Source organism: Aethalodelphis obliquidens, unplaced genomic scaffold, assembly GCF_003676395.1.
Source record: "Aethalodelphis obliquidens isolate GAN/ISIS:26980383/991018 unplaced genomic scaffold, ASM367639v1 scaffold51, whole genome shotgun sequence".
Classification (NCBI taxonomy): domain Eukaryota; kingdom Metazoa; phylum Chordata; class Mammalia; order Artiodactyla; family Delphinidae; genus Aethalodelphis; species Aethalodelphis obliquidens.
In genome coordinates, this window is record NW_020837995.1 from 682,399 (window position 1) to 697,667 (window position 15,269).

Below are 15,269 nucleotides of genomic sequence, written 5' to 3' on the forward strand. Positions count from 1 at the left end.
CGTAGTTCATCTGAGACCTCTAGCATTTCTAGTCCTGGGCATCCTTGGGTCCACATTCTATTCATGCCTTTTTTTTTTGCGGTACACGGGCCTCTCACCGTTGTGGCCTCTCCCGTTGCGGAGCACAGGCTCCGGACGCACAGGCTCAGCGGCCATGGCTCACGGGCCCAGCCGCTCCGCGGCACGTGGGATCTTTCCAGACAGGGGAACGAACCCGTGTCCCCTGCATCGGCAGGCGTACTCTCAACCACTGCGCCACCAGGGAAGCCCTATGCATGTCTTAAGGGTCATAAAGTGACCGGTACTGTTCACCAGTATCGGAAGGACCTTATCCTTGTCCTTAATAGTAGTCTTTACTATTTTGCCAGGCTTTTCCCTCTCATTTATATCCAAGGCCTCTCATTTTTCCCCCACTGCCACCATATTGAGCATACATCTCTTCCCTGCACACTGCTTTCAAGAAGTCTGCACATCTTTGACTCCTTCAGCTTGCCTTCCTCATTTCTGTTACAATTCCAAAATAAAAAACTGATCTCTGCTGCAGTGGTTTTCGAAGCATGGTCCCTGGATCAGTAGCAGCAGCAGCACCTCACAACCTGTTAGAAATATAAATTCTTAGGCCCTTGGTCTTCTAAATCAGAAATTCCAAGAGTTGAGTCTAGCAATCTGTCTTTTTAATAAGCCCTCCAGGTGATTGTGATGCATGCTAACATTTGAGGGCCACTGCTCTACCCCTGGTGAGATGCCCCTCTCCAGTGATCTCTTTCCACACCAGCAGGGAGCTCCAGCCCCAATATGTCTACCTCTATTACCCTTGAAAATACGTTGAGGTTCTTTTACAGAGATCCCACAGAGAATCTGAGTTAGCAGTCTTCCTGCAATCCCTGTTCCCTTCACTTTTATGTTGAAATTTATGGGATTTCAGGAAGAGATCTCTATCTCTATGCCCAAATTTCCCCCTTTTTATAAAGACACCAGTCGTATTGGATTAGAGCCCACACTAATGACCTCATTTTAATTTGATTACTTCTGTAAATACCTTATTTCCAAATAAGGTCACATATTGGGGCACTGGGAATTAGGACTTCTATATATCCTTCTGGAGGGACACAATTCCACCCAAAACAAAGACCATAGAATTTTACTGGAGGCTCTGGGAAAATCCCCTTTATGTGTCCTGGGAAACTTCAACACCACCAAGAGAAGGGATTAATTTTCCCTTCTCTTGGGGGAATTAAGAAACAATGACAATTGTCTATTCTTAAGGAAGTAAGCCAGGTCTGGGTGCTTCTTCTCTGACATAGACTGCATATTTGCAAGAGAGAGGGAAGCACAGAGCATATACAACCTCCCCGTTTAAGGCTCTTGATGGAATTTGCCCCCCAAATAGCTTTAATTTTATCAAATGAAGGATGTGATCGGATATCACCAGGGAACCACAATTTCTACCCTTAGAAGGCAGAAAATTGGCCCAAGCATCCGCCAATCCCATTGCCCAGCCTTTTGCTCAGTCACCTGTTAGAATTCCAAAATACAAAACCGATCTCTGCTGCAATGGTTTTTATTGCCCGCCCCCCCACCCCCAAGTCTAGGCAGTAGTTGTGAAATAATTCTCAGCTACTGCCACAAAGTAGCAAAAGAGACATAGCATCGTGGTCTTCTGTAACTTCCACTTCGTTGTAATTAAAAGCAGCAAGAATTCCTTTTCACATAGGGAACATGGAAACTCAAGTTTGGTGGATCCTAGACAGATGCTCAAACATTTGGAGAACTGATGTGTGGCTCCTCTTCTCCGTGTCAAGAGGCGTGACAGTGTAATTCTCTCGCCTATTCTGGCCCCGTTCCCAGGCTCCCCTCCGGAGGCCGGCAGCCTTGGGCTTCTAGGTAGGATGAGGAGCGGGAGCGTGAGAGTTGTCAGGAATCCTGGGCACCTTGAGTACCAGTCTGGGCTCAGAATCCGGCCTCAGTCCCTATGGAAGGACGTCTCAGTCCGTCTCCTTCCGCAGTCGCCAGTAGTAATAGCCTCCACCGGGCTACAACTGCGCAGGGGAAACAGGACCTCTCTGGGAGACGCAGAAATGGGAGACACAGAGATACAAAAGGGACTGGAAGCTCCCGCGAAGCAGGAACCGATCCGACCTAAAAAACAGCCTCCCTTCCCGCAGGCTGAACTGGGGAGGAAGACTGCAGACTCTGCTTGGGCTGGCACTAGGGAGCGGGCATTGATCGGCGTCGGCTATTTGCGCTTTCGGCCAAGAGAAGAAAAAGGGAACTAGGAAACAAGCTTTTTTTTTTTCCCCAGTCGTTTAACGCACGCACTGTGCATGACTTCTGGAGACTTCTCTCCCGGCTTCAGAACCGAAAAGTATCAAAGTCAAAATTTAGCAAAGAATTGAAGTCGCGGCGCGCGGGGTGGTGACAGGGAAAGACAGTTTGCTCTTTCTTATTCCACCACCGCGATCCCCAAGTGATCTGGAGTCTAAATCAAGGAGTTCATTCGTCCTTTCAACAGCTTTTGAGCGCTTACTGGACGCCAGGCGGAAGCTGACGTGACCCGCCTTCGCAAAGATGTTACATTCTAGATCCCAAGTGCTGTGCTTTGGGAGGGGATACTTGGTTTTGAAGGTCTTTCTCTTTTAGCTCCTGGAGTGAGAAGAGCTGTTTGGGTTGGGTGAATGCAGGTTCGAGTCCTAGTAGAGCTGAGAAGAACTTTCTTAGTGTCCCTTGGTGATACCTAGAATCATGGTTTCGGGTCAGGGAGTTGGGAACAACGCGGGAAAAAAAAAGGGCAGAAATGTATAACTAGTAAGTGTACAGAATTATACGGTATACGCTTGGTAGCGTGGCCGAGCGGTCTAAGGCGCTGGATTTAGGCTCCAGTCTCTCTGGAGGCGTGGGTTCGAATCCCACCGCTGCCAAGGTTTTCCTTCTTAATCACAAGCGATCACTGCCCGGGTCCTCACTACAGGAGCGGATAAGGACTTGCCAAAGGTGTTGCATTTAAGCTGGGGCGTTCAAGTTGAGGAGAGGTGGAGAGCCTTGAAACCGGCGGGGTGGAGTGGTGTTAGGCTCCCGGAAGCAGGAACCGATCCAATCTAAACGACAGCCGCCCTCCCTGCAGGCTGAATTGGAGAGTAAGACTCTGCAGACTCCGGGTTGGGGCACGGAGGGGAGCGGGGAGCGAAGTAAGACTTTGTCTCATCATTTTCTCTTAAGTGTTAACACGGCAAAATTCGGGCAGATGCAAAGTGTCCCTGTGCAGTTTCTGCTGCTGACTGCCTCTGGAACCCCTACAGTTTCCTACGGGATGTTCTCTATTTTTCCACTGGTCTCCCCGCTACAACAGCACCCCCCACCCACCCACCCACCCTTTCTCTTTCCGTCTCTCCCTCCAGGTAAAGGTGGTAAAGTCAAGCCAGTAAAGGACGATGGGTTAAGCAGAAAGCGAATCATCGAGGGAGGCAACTGCTCACCAGCTCAGGGAAGTGATTCAATTCCCAGGCTTGAGCCAGCCAAGGAAGAGTACCCTGACCGCCCCCCCACCCCCAGCCCGCAAGGTATCCTAGGATGGGTTCAAAGTCAGAATTTGAGCTCTTTAGAGAAAATTCTCACTTTCTGACCTTTGGACAATGACTTTCCTGCCCCATGTGCACTGCCTTTGGTACCCAAAGGGTGCACTGGGCACGGTTTGGCACTCATTGCCCCCAGGTCTGAATCCAGGCATTGTCCCTTCCTCAAGCCTTTGAGAAGGAGTCATAGGTTCATTTCAGTAGGTGGTGATAGTCCTGACTGGCCCACGCCCTAAAGGAGGCAAGAGATAAATTTGTCCTTGTGACTTATTACTTTAGTCAGCCTCTACCATAGTGACATTTCGGATAATTCTTTGTAGTGGGGGCCTGTCATATGTATTATAGAATGTCTAGCAGCATCCCTGGCCTTTACCCACTAGACACCAGTAGTACTGTCCCAGTTTTGACAAACGAAAATGTCTCCAGACATTGTCAACTGTCCCCTACGAGGCAAAATCCTCCCTAAAGACCTGAGGGTGCAACTACAGTATTAGCTCCCAGTGTTTGGTTTGTCTTCTCGATCTCTTCACAGTGTCTTTTGAAGGGCAGGGGTTCTTAATTTTAGGAAGTACCATTAATCACTGTACTTAATTTTTCTTTGATGGGTCATGCTTTTAATGTTGCATCTAAGAAATCTTCCCCCAACACACGTTGACAAAGATTTTATTCTAAATATTGTATAGTTTTGATTTTTCATCCATTTTGAGTTAAGTTTTCATTCAGTGTGAAGTAGGGATCAAAATTGTGGGTTCTTTTAAAGCATCATTTGTTGAAAAGACTACTTTTCTCTACTGACTTGCCTTTGAAATTTTGTCAAAAATTAGTTGATAATACATGTGTAGTTCTACCTCTGCACTCCTGTTCCATAGATCTATTTCTGTATCTTAATGCCAATACTACAGTCTTGATTATAGCAGATTTCTAAGTCTTGAGGTCAGGCACAGTGAGTCCTCCAACTTTGTTCTTTTGTTGTCTGGAGCATGCTATGTCTTTGGATTTTCATATGAATTTTGGAATCAGCTGGTCATTTTCTGGGGAAAAAACCTGTTGTTATTTTGATTTGGATTACATTGAACCCATAAATCAATTTAGGGATAATTGATATCGTAACAGTATTGTCTTCTCATTCACAAACACAAAATGTTTCTCCTTGTATTTAGGTTTTCTTTCATTTCTCTCAGCATTTTTTTTTCTGTGTACAAGTGTACATGTTTTAATGCTAAGTATTTCATATTTAATGATACTATAGTAAATTGGATTGCTTTTTTTTTTTTTTTTTTTTTTTTTTTGTGGTACGCGGGCCTCTTACTGCTGTGGCCTCTCCTGTTGCAGACCACAGGCTCCGGACACGCAGGCCCAGCGCCCATGGTTCACAGGCCCAGCCGCTCCGCGGCATGTGGGACCTTCCCGGACCGGGGCACGAACCCGTGTCCCCTGCATCGGCAGGCGGACTCTCAACCACTGCGCCACCAGGGAAGCCCCTGGATTGCTTTTTAAAATAATCCAAAATCAATTTCTTTTTTTAAAAAATAAATTTATTTATTTTATTTATTTATTTTTGGCTGTGTTGGGTCTTTGTTGCTGCGTGTGGGCTTTCTCTAGTTGTGGCGAGTAGGGCCTACTCTTCTTTGCAGTGTGCGGACTTCTCATTGTGGTGGCTTCTCTTGTTGTGGAGCATGGGCTCTAGACACACGGATTTCAGTAGTTGTGGCACGCAGGCTCAGTAGTAGTGGCTTGTGGGCTCTAGACCGCAGGCTCAGTAGTTGTGGCACACAGGCTTAGTTTTCCACAGCATGTGGGATCTTCATGGATCAGGATTTGGACCCGTGTCCCCTGCATTGGCAGGTGGATTACGTAACCATTGCGCCACCAGGGAAGCCCCAAAATTGATTTCTGATTGTTCATTGCTAGATACTATATATATATGTGTGTGTGTATATATATATATATATATACACACACACATATATATGGTATACACTCTCTATATATGTATATATAGTATAAACAGTAATATATACAATTAATTTCAATATTAATCTTGTATTCTACAGCTTTTCTAGATTCAATTAGTAGTTATAGCTTTCTGTAGATCCCATAGGATTTTTACATAGGCTTTCATGTCTTTTTTTCACTTTTCCAATTGAATTTTATTCCAGAACATTTTAAACCCAGTACATTTCCCCACTGCTAACAGCTCCATCCTCCATCAACCCGTAGACGAAAGAACTGAAGCTACTGCTCAGCTGTGAGTGTGCTGTCAGCTACAGATTTTCAAGGAATATAGAACAAAGTCCTGGAGCCAGGCCAGCAGCGGTCAGTGACTCAGCCAGCTCCCAGAACTGTGGTCCTGAGTTCGCAGGTGTGCGCCTTCAGTAGTGTGTCTCCCTTCCTGGCCCTGCCGCTTTGCTCAGACTGACTGGAAATCCATGCAGCACAGGAACAGTGAGAGCCCAGAACCCCACACGTTGTCCTCAGAGGTCCGTGCCCCACATGCTAGAAGAGTTCTGTCTAGGCCAAAGCCACGCAACCCGAGGGCAAGTTCAGGTGTTATCCAGAAGAGTCCAACACTAATCCTTAAAGAAAAAACAGCTGCTCTCACTGACCTTGCTACCGAAAGCTCGGCCTCTGTACACCGGTGCCGAATCAAATCTTGGAGACAGAGTTTTGGGTGAAGTAGAGAAGGATAGCTTTATCACTTTGCCAGGCAAAGGGGGACACAGTGGGCTCCTGTCCTTGAAAACTATGTGTCCTAACCCGGGAGGATTGGAGGAGAAGTTTTACAGCAACTGTTCAAGGGTGGGGTCTCTGACAAGGTCAGGGGTGAGCAGGGCCTGCGTTCCCTTCATCTTGTCTCAGGTGGTCGGTCCCCTAATCTGGATGAGCTCTTCTGGTCCTTTAATCTGGCTTCAGGTGGTTTCCTGGCAACAGTTAATTAGCAACTGTTTGAATCTGCCCTTTGGAACTCAGGGAAGGTCCTGGAGGCTGGAGTCTTGCCTACAAGAAACAGGGGACGAAAAAGGCCTCCGTGCCCGGGAGCCCCACAGGGCCTCACTCGGTTTCACCCTCGGCTCACTATGTACCAGGCACTGTGCCAAGCACTTAGTACTTCATCTTCGAAACAGCCTCGTGAGGTCGTTGTGTCATTATCCCCACTTTACAGATGAGGGAAGAGACTCAAGAATGAAGTCACATACTTGCCTAAGTCTCAGAGCTCTTAAGGTGGGGCTCAGGTTCTGTGTGACCTGAGCTCTTCGTTACCTCATACCCCAAAACTGCCCCTTAGGAAAGAGGGGTAGGGGATGAATTCTGACAGAGAACACTTTTAGAAATTTGGAGAAAACCCAGCCACTGCAGTGATTGGGGGCACCCACCTGAGTGCAGGCAAAACTGCACAGCTCTTAATGCCTGGCCCAGCCCCAGTAGACGGGCACTCTGCGCCCCTACAGACCTGTGGCCTTGCTTTCAATAAGCAAAGGTCATCGTGGGCAATTCTGCACAGGGGTCCCAGAATTCAAATTGCTGTCTTGTTTCTCAGGCGTTTGCTTAAGAGAGCCTAGTGCTGGGTGCGCAGGAGGAATGCCTGATTCAGGTGAAAATAAATATGCCAGTCTCCACCCAAAGCTTATCTGCTCTCACTCCTCCCAGAATAGGGCCTGGTGACTTCTGGTGGCACCATGGGAGGACCCAGCTTCCCATGAGCCTGTAGGCTCTGCTATTCCATTGTAGCCTAGCAGTTCCTACAATGGCTACAGTCAGAGTTCCAGTTCTGAGAGAAAGGGATAAAATGACCCTTGAGTGGCCTTAACTCTATAGCTTCAGAGCATATTTATTCTCTGGAAAATGACTCTGAAGGAAGAGGCAGACGGCGACAACAGGATGAGAACTTTACCCCAGGTCACTGAGTGGAGATAAGAAGACTCTTAGATATTGCCACCCCTACCCACCTCCCCAGGGAGGGAGACATTTAGAGTGACAGCCTGGGACCAGCTGTTGGTACATTCCCTACTCCTGCTGGGCTCTAGCAGCTAGCCCACGGGACATTTTCATCATATCTATAAAGTGCCGTTAGCAAAGCCACAGGATTTGGGGAGAAAGGGCTGTCAACAGCCCTGGAGCGCAGAGGGCTGTGCTGTGGGCAGAGGGAGCTCAGAGTACAGATAGATGGTCCCAACTCTTTAGACCCTGGGGGCAGCTGGCAGCATCCTGCCCCAGCCACTCTCCTGGTCTCCTCTCCCCAAGGGAGCCTCTCCTTCCTCACTCCCTTCTGCCTTGCGCCTCCTCCGTTCCTCTGCTGGTGCCCTGGGCCAGGTCCTCAGGCCAGTACTGCTCCTCCATACACTGTTCCATGTCCGTGCTGCTCTCAGGCTCTTTGTCCTCAGGGTGGGTCCGGAAGCTGCTGGCCTCCTGCTGTTCCCACTGCACCTCCACCAGCTGGTAGAGCTGTTAGCCCAAGTTCCTGTGCCCAACGATGAACAGTGAGACCAAACAAACCGAAACGTTGCAGTTTGGAGCAGAGAAAGGTTTTTTTATCTTGATTAAAAAAAAAAATTTTTTTTACATCTTTATTGGAGTATAATTGCTTTACAATAGTGTGTTAGTTTCTGCTTTATAACAAAGTGAATCAGTTACACATATACATATGTTCCCATATCTCTTCCCTCTTGCATCTCCCTCCCTCCCTCCCTATCCCACCCCTCTAGGTGGTCACAAAGCACCCGAGCTGACCTCCCTGTGCTATGCAGTTGCTTCCCACTAGCTATCTATTTTACGTTTGGTAGTGTATATATGTCCATGCCACTCTCTCACTTTGTCACAGCTTACCCTTCCCCCTCCCCATATCCTCAAGTCCATTCTCTAGTACGTCTTACTCCTAGGTTCTTCATGACATCTTTTCTTTTTTAAAATTCCATATATATGTGTTACCATAAGGTATTTGTCTTTCTCTTTCTGACTTACTTCACTCTGTATGATAGACTCTAGGTCCATCCACCTCATTACAAATAGCTCAATTTTGTTTCTTTTTATGGCTGAGTAACATTCCATTGTATATATGTGCCACATCTTCTTTATCCATTCATCCGATGATGGACACTTAGGTTGTTTCCATCTCCGGGCTATTGTAAATAGAGCTGCAATGAACATTTTGGTACATGACTCTTTTTGAATTATGGTTTTCTCAGGGTATATGCCCAGTAGTGGGATTGCTGGGTCATATGGTAGTTCTATTTGTAGTTTTTTAAGGAACCTCCATACTGTTCTCCATAGTGGCTGTACCAATTCACATTCCCACCAGCAGTGCAAGAGTGTTCCCTTTTCTCCACACCCTCTCCAGCATTTATTGTTTCTAGATTTTTTGATGATGGCCATTCTGACTGGTGTGAGATGATATCTCATTGTAGTTTTGATTTGCATTTCTCTAATGATTAGTGATGTTGAGCATCCTTTCATGCGTTTGTTGGCAGTCTGTATATCTTCTTTGGAGAAATGTCTATTTAGGTCTTCTGCCCATTTTTGGATTGGGTTGTTTGTTTTTCTGTTATTGAGCTGCATGAGCTGCTTGTAAATTTTGGAGATTAATCCTTTGTCAGTTGCTTCATTTGCAAATATTTTCTCCCATTCTGAGGGTTGTCTTTTGGTCTTGTTTATGGTTTCCTTTGCTGTGCAAAATCTTTGCAGTTTCATTAGGTCCCATTTGTTTATTTTTATTTCCATTTCCCTAGGAGGTGGGTCAAAAAGGATCTTGCTGTGATTTATGTCATAGAGTGTTCTGCCTATGTTTTCCTCTAAGAGTTTGATAGTTTCTGGCCTTACCTTTAGGTCTTTAATCCATTTTGAGCTTATTTTTGTGTATGGTGTTAGGGAGTGATCTAATCTCATACTTTTACATGTAGCTGTCCAGTTTTCCCAGCACCACTTATTGAAGAGGCTGTCCTTTCTCCACTGTACATTCCTGCCTCCTTTATCAAAGATAAGGTGACCATATGTGCGTGGGTTTATTGCAGGGCCACGCAAGGAGACAGGTGGTTCAGGCCCCCAAACCCCGAGCTCCCCGAAGGGTTTCGGCAAAGCATTTTTAAAGGCCAGGTGAGGGAGGGGGGGTCCGCAGGGTATGTGATCAGCTCATGCACAGTTCTCTGATTGGCTGATGCTGAGGTAACAGGGTGGTGTCACAGGGGTTAACACTATCAGTCCTTAGGCTCCAGGAGGCCTGGGGCTGTGTGCTCATGGTCATCAAGTAGTTAACATCTTCCATTTGGTGGGGGGTTTTCACTTCTGTAAACCAGCTCTGGAAATGTGCATCAAATACTGTTATCTAGGTACTTCAGAGAGGAGCTAAAGCAGAGGATGAGGGGAAGAGCCTGTCCCGGGAAGGCCCCATAGGGTCCTGCTCAGTCACAGAGCTCCATGGCTGTCCTGGCATCTTCCACTGAGGAGTGCCCCTGCTGGCCCACCTGGATTTTCTTGTGCAGTAGTTGCAGGGTCAGGTCCTTAAGAGAGACCTGGGTCTGGGTGTTGAGGCTGGACTAGCTGAGGAGGTTGGAGACATAAGTGGTATCCGGAGTTTGGCCCCGAGGGTAGACGTACTTGAGAAAAGACCTGGAAGTCATTGTGCAGCACGTGCCTCCCAGCACCTTGCCCTTCAGGAGCTTCAAGATCTCTTTCTGGGCCACCTGGAAAGAGATAGCCTTGCACACGTGCTGCCCAGTGATGGCGCTCCAGAGACTGCAGTAGTCCATGATGGGCATCTCAGTCCAGACATACTTGCTGAAGAGGACCTCGCCGTGGTAACTCACCACAGAGCAGCGGGCCAGCTCACTCACCCACGTTCGGGGTTCTGTGCCCACCATCTCACAGTCGATAGCCACATACTTGCTGGGCAAGGGCCCAGCAGATTCCCTGGGTGTGGGCTTTCTGTTGCATGGGGCACCTCCAGATTCAGCCCTTGGACACACTCCCTCATACTGCTGGTGGCTTCCTTGTCTGGTGGTGCCTCCAACAGCGTGGGTGGTGGGGAGGACCCCGGCTCTGGGGATGTGCTCAGCAGCCCCTGCTCCTGCAGCAAGGCCTTCTGGGCCATGAACCGCTGGTGCTGTCTGCTCTTCCTCTTGTGTTTCCGCCAAAGCACAATCTTGCCATTCGGGCTGGCCAGGGAAGGGCACAGACACTGGGCAGACTCAGGAGATTCCCGGCATACCATCCCAATCAGCTCACCATTGAGGGAAAGGGAGGCCTGGGAGGTAATCTACCATCGGGGCAGCACCCTGAAACTCCGCGAATCCCCTCACGCTCCTACGTGCTGTCCAGGCAGCCAGGCAGCTCCCACATGCCCCAGGCTTTCATGTTTTCTTGGAAAAGAATTTCAGCTTTACTTCTTTGTTTAAACACAGATGCTGGATGCCTTCTATTTCAATTTTTTTTTTAATTTATTTATTGGGCAAAAATCTCTAGTACAATGTTGAATACAAGTGATGAAAACAAATGTCCTTGTTTGCTTCTTATCTTACAGGGGAAACATTCAGTCTTTTATCATTAAGTTGATGTTGGTTGGAAGTTTTTCATAGATGTCCTTTATCATATTGAAGAAGTTCCCTTCTTTTCCTTATTTGCTGAGGGTTTGTGTGAAGAATGAATGTATACTTTGTCAAATGCTTTGTCTGCGTCTTTTGGTAAGATCCTATGATTTTTCTTTTTTTAATCTGTTACTATGATGACTTACATTAACTGACTTTGAATATTAAACCAACTTTGCTTTTCAGGGATAAAGCTCACTTTACTTTTTTTTTTTTTTTTTTTTTGCCTCTCCCGTTGCGGAGCACAGGCTCCGGATGCGCAGGGTCAGCGGCCATGGCTCACAGGCCTAGCTGCTCCGCGACATGTGGGATCTTCCCAGACCGGGGCACGAACCTCTGTGCCCTGCATCGGCAGGCAGACTCTCAACCACTGCGCCACTAGGGAAGCCCCCACTTTACTTTAATCTTGATGTATTATTATTTTATATACCATTGATTCAACTTGCTAAAGTATTGCTAAGTTCCTTTGCTTCTATGTTCTTGAGACATATTGGTCTGTAGTTTTCTTTTTTATGTAGTGTCTTTGGTTTTGATGCCAAAAACATGCTGGCCTCATAGAAAGAGTTGGGAATTATTACCTCCCCTTTAATTTTTCTGGAAGAAGTTGTGTATAAATGGCATTATTTCTCCCTGAAATGTTTGTTAAAATTCACCAGTGAAGTTTTCTTGGTCTGGTAAATACATCGGAGAGTATAAAAAGGGCAACAGCTAGGGCCCCATGGGGACTTCACATCTTAGCTCCTGCCTGGTGCACCAACCTTTGAGTTACAGCGTCTCCTTATTGTATTCTTCTAAGAGAGACACATTTTGTTGATCGACAGCCAACAAAACTGGCAGAAGGAAGAAGTAGGAGATACTTGTCCCTAGGTTCAGGTAATTGCAACTCGCTCTCCGGGGGCTATCACACCAGAAGACAAGTCCCCAGACGAAGCAGGAACACAGTCTGTGTGAATGCCGCCTGCGCAGCTAAGTCTGGACAAAGCCCCCGATACACCGCGCCGCCACCCCCTCACACGTGATTTGTCCTGTACAACAGGGGTCCCCAGCCCCCAGCTGTAGACGGGTCCGCGGCCTGTTAGGACCCGGGCTGCACAGCAGGAGGTGAACCGCGGGCGAGGAAAGCTTCATCTGTGCATCCCCATTATCGCCTGAAGCGTCCCCCAAACCCCCGCCGTGGAAAAATTGTCTTTCCCGAAGCCGGTCCCTGGTGCCAGAAAGGTTGGGGACCGCTGAGGCACAGTACCCACTTCAACCTCTATGTCTCTCCTAACCTAGAAAATCTCCAGTGTTGGTGCAGATGGCTCTGAGACTGGTGCCAGCCCCTCCTCCAAGGTTCCCCGCCCCCGAACATTCTCCCCAGTTCCTGGGCAGCAGCTTTGGGAAGAGCGCAATGGCTCCGGGAGCAACATCTCTGTCTCATCTCTTCTATACGCCGTGTCAAAGGTCAAAGAGAAGCCAGTACTTTTAGACTATGTTGATTAGGACAGCCTCTGACGATTAAATGAACGATTTAGGATCCGCGCAACCATGAACCGGAAAACCTATTCTCAGGTGTCATTTTGGGGATATATTTGCTCCTGGTACTAAGGCTTTAAGTCCAGAGCTCACTTCAAGTGTGTGAGTGGGAATAAGGGAGTTAGAAGCCCTAGATCATCCTGAGACATGTCAAAGAACGGGACCGAAAGACAGGAATTTAGAGGGACTGGGGAAGAGCCCTTCTTATATGTGGTTCCTCGTTGTAATCTATAACAACCTTACCTTGTTTTTATTGAGAGTCTAGTAACTGGTAAGATGTAGAGGACACTATCTTTTCCATAATCTGACAACAGTAGCCAGGGGGCATTTGGCGGCTGCCATCCAAGCCTTGAACCCAGCAATGACATTTCTTGGCTGTGTCCCAGGAGGTGTCCAGAGAAAGAGCTGTGGGCCAAGCAGGTTTTGACTTGACGGGCAGGACAAGTGAGATTTCCTTAAAAGGAATAGAACAGGCTTGTTGGAATATCCTCCTGCACTGCACGTTTTTTTTTTAAAATGTTGGCTGCACTTGGGAAACTTTACAAAACGCTGATGCTTGAATACCACCCACAGAGATCCTGATGTAATTGGTCTAGGGTGTGGTCTCCACATCAGAATGTTTTTAAGTTCCTGTACAGCCAGGGTTGAGGACTACTGCTTTAGGAATTTAATTATTTTGGATGTGATGTGCCAGGTTAAAAACCTGAAGGGCCCTGAATGATCTTCTGAAAAATGGCGTCAGCCATTAAATGAAGGTGATCTGTGCATGTGGACAGAATATTCTGTGATAGTAAAAACTGCCTGGTGGGAGGGGACAGCTGTCAGGATCGGAAGCCCCAGTCAGGCCTCTGTGGAGCTGCAGGACTTCTATCACCAAAACGTTTTTCTATAAAAGGGTTTCATCTTCAAGGAATTCATGGAAAAGACTCTGACAAGTTCAGGTTTCTGGTAACTGACTATACTGCTGAACTGAATGAATAAGCATTTTCAGAACTCTAATGGAAAACTGATGAATTCATAAAAGTGCTAACAAAAGATCAAGATAAAAAACAATCAATTACATGGGACTGAGTGAGCTGATGAGGATGATTATAATTTTTGTGACTTTCCGTTTGAATAAAAAAAAAAATCCCACAAGGACTCAGAGGCAAAATGTATACAAATCAATTTTCACTGCAAAGTAAAGGAGCTGTTACAGTGGAGGATTACTGGACTGAATGTCAATATTATGACATAGTATGAATGTGTTTCGTGTTTGGTAATTGCAATCATTGTTGCTTTTGTTGTGGTCATCCATTTACAATGCTTGGTGTCAGTTTATTTATCTCTTGTAAAAATAAAATACAGTGTGTGTGTGTGTGTGTGAGTTGTGAAAAAACAAAACAAAACGTTTTTCTCGGAGAAATGAGCACGTTGTGTCCTTGGGCCAGGAGGGAGGCCTAGAGACGGAGATCCTTCGGGAGCCCCGGGCAGAGCTCTCCGCGGTGCGTTGACGGTTCCACCAGGGGAGCAGAGTTTGTCAACAGGGAACTTGAGCGCTGCTTTCTGCTCACGACGACATTTCCCACCACCCCACCCCCGGCACAAGTTCCGGAGCAACAAGAGGGTGGATCTGTAACGCAGAGATGTCAACATGGCGACCTGGGCGACGCCTAAGGTCCTAAAACTGTCAAATTCCAAAGACGTGAGCAACTGCTATGAGAGCAGAAGACATCTCCAGGTGTCTTGGGAATAGAGTATAAAACCATGTGAGAGGCTGCTCCTTCTCTGAAGAAATAATTCAGCAGAGCCACATGTGTGCATTCTTTGATGCCTCAGCTGGTAAAATGGGGGAGGGGGGCGGCGCTGTAGAGCTCCGTTGGCATCTTTAGGTTGTTGGTTAGATTCCAGCTTTAAGTACGTGCTCAAGGATTTGCAAATGCTTTAAAACGCCATTTGATAAGTCATGCTCCTTCGAAGATAGGATTTTTGTGGCTTTCATTAGCGTCAGCCTTCGTTTGTTTTCCTAAGAAATTTGTGGCGAGACTGAGAGGAAGCCTAAAAGAATAAAACATAGTAACACCTACAGAAGGCCCACGGCCTAGTTGTGTGGCACAGACTCAATTCACTCATTGTTCATCCACTAAGTTCTTCCCATTTAAGCACTTGGGTGGAAGATGAAAACTTCAGAGCCGATGAGGAGAGTAAGTTTTTGTGATAAGCCTCCGCTGTTCCCTGAACCCTTCCTCCACTTGCTCTTGAGGTATCAAGTTAGGACTTCGAGAACACATTGTATAGAGCACAGCTGAAATGTAAAAGAAAGTAGGTAGTATGGGAAAGAATAGGCAATATCACATAATACCAAGTAGTGTGGCCCAGCGGTCTAAGGCACTGGAATGAGGCCTCAGTCTCTTTGGGTGGGGCGTTCGAATCCCACCACCGCTAAGCCACAGCTTTGCCAGTTGCACAACCGAGGTCTAAGATGGGAATAGTAATCTAGTCCTCGGTTTGGGGCTGAGACGAGTGACTGAGTGTACCAGAGTGAGGTTCAGGTCAGACTATTTAAGGCAAGTGGGTTCCTGTTTTCTGGCCAGATAGGGCTTGAGAAAGTTTTGCCAGGTAGTAAGTTTTG

The 15,269-nt window shown here is 47.1% G+C and overlaps 1 long non-coding RNA gene, 1 other non-coding gene and 1 pseudogene across 3 annotated transcripts; 2 read left to right on the forward strand and 1 right to left on the reverse strand.

The window, feature by feature from the left end:
• Positions 1-183: 183 nt before the first annotated feature.
• LOC113607945 (uncharacterized) lies at positions 184-13,643 on the forward strand. Of its 2 annotated transcripts, none has more exons than XR_003428149.1 (3): positions 184-3,557; positions 11,080-11,239; positions 12,419-13,643. It is a non-coding gene; the product is annotated as an uncharacterized LOC113607945 (long non-coding RNA). The 2 variants fall into 2 exon arrangements; XR_003428148.1 differs by lacking the exon at positions 12,419-13,643 and adding an exon at positions 11,392-11,435.
• On the forward strand, positions 2,837-2,918 carry TRNAL-UAG (transfer RNA leucine (anticodon UAG)). Its single transcript has one exon. It is a non-coding gene; the product is annotated as a tRNA-Leu (tRNA).
• LOC113607944 (apoptosis-enhancing nuclease-like) lies at positions 7,488-11,073 on the reverse strand (annotated as a pseudogene).
• Positions 13,644-15,269: the final 1,626 nt, after the last annotated feature.